This window comes from Lontra canadensis, unplaced genomic scaffold (genome assembly GCF_010015895.1).
Source record: "Lontra canadensis isolate GAN:19392208 unplaced genomic scaffold, GSC_riverotter_1.0 scaffold68, whole genome shotgun sequence".
NCBI classification, from domain to species: Eukaryota; Metazoa; Chordata; class Mammalia; order Carnivora; family Mustelidae; genus Lontra; species Lontra canadensis.
The window spans coordinates 11,238,152-11,239,791 of NW_022631062.1; positions in this window are offsets into that span (position 1 = coordinate 11,238,152).

The window sequence follows — 1,640 nt, forward strand, 5'->3', positions numbered from 1 at the left end:
ATACATAGTACTATATAGTATATATAGTATACATGGTGAAATATAGTGTAAGTATATATACATATATTATACATAGTAATATATAGTATATACAATATATAGTCTATATACAATATATAGTCTCTATATAGATAGACGAGACTATATATTGTATATAGACTATATATAATATATAATATTATATATATATTATAATTATAATTATAATTATAATATACAGTATACATATTATATATAGCATATATTATATACCATGAATATTATGTATAGCATACATATTGTAGACAGCATGGCTATGTAGCATAATATTATATGTAGTGTACATACTACGTAGAGTATATATCATATACTACACATATATACAGAGCACATGTTACATATAGTATGAGTTATATAACATGCATGTTATATATCACATACGTATACATATGTGTACGTATTATACAGTACGTATTATATGGCATGCGTATTATATATAGCACACGTAGTACATATAGTACACATCATATTGTATGCCTATTACACACAGTGTGCATATTGTATATAGTATCTATTCCCGACAGCACACACTTCATATATGTATATATTACACAGACTGCGTATATTTTACATGTAGGATACATATCATTTATATATCATGCGTATATCACAATTTGGTAAAGGAAGTAAAAACACTTGTCTATTGAAAAACACAAGGTGTAAGAGAAAGCCGTTGATTTTCTTTCTCGTCATGGGCTGTATTCTGCTGGAAGTCACGCTCCAACTTTGCAGTTTTATGTAATTTCCATTTTGAAAGAACTCATAAACATGCCAAGTGCCTAAATTGGCTGGCGTCGGCCGCGCTGCTGAATTGCACAGCGTCCCCCCTCGCCCCACCGCGGCGTCCACAGATGGGTCCGGGCAATCTTGCCACCATCTCCTATTGAATACAACGTCAATGACATGGGAACACATTCACGTAATCGTTAGCAGTGATGCCATCATCATTTTTTTCGAGCGGCTCGAAGGGAAGGACGGTCATTCAGCAGAATTTAAACGGCGTGCCCATTTCCGAAGCTCCCAGCCCCAGCTCGGCAGGAGAGGCAATGGGAGGGGTCCCCGTCCATCTCTCAGGAGCCCGTGCATCCATCCCCGGGAGCCCCGGCAGGTGCGGTAAACCTCATGAACTATTAGAAAATTAAACTTCATAAGCAATATGCCGGCGTTCGTGCAACGCACTCACTGGCAGAACGGTTCCATTCATCTTGTTTTCCCGGCGCATTAGGAGGCCCGGCCTTTGAATAAAACTCATTTCATTAGGGCGCCTTGGGATGCAGGCGGAGAAGATCCGTCCCGGACGCAACACGCACCCACCCAGCCCCTCCCGGTCCGCTTGCAGCCACGTTAACAACCTCGTCTGGGGAAGGCAACAGCCGGGCCAGGGGAAACGGTTGGAGAACCTAGGGGTGGCATCCGTAAAAGGACTCTTGAGCAAGGACGTGGGGATGTCACATGATGCTGGCCGTCACCCACACGCTTCTCCATGTCTCTGCACGCGGGCAGGGGAGGTGTGACAGATTTGAACTTGACTCCCACCCGTTTCAAGGCCAAACCTGCAAAATGCCACCAGCTCCTACCACCTGTCCGCACCTCAACTCCCG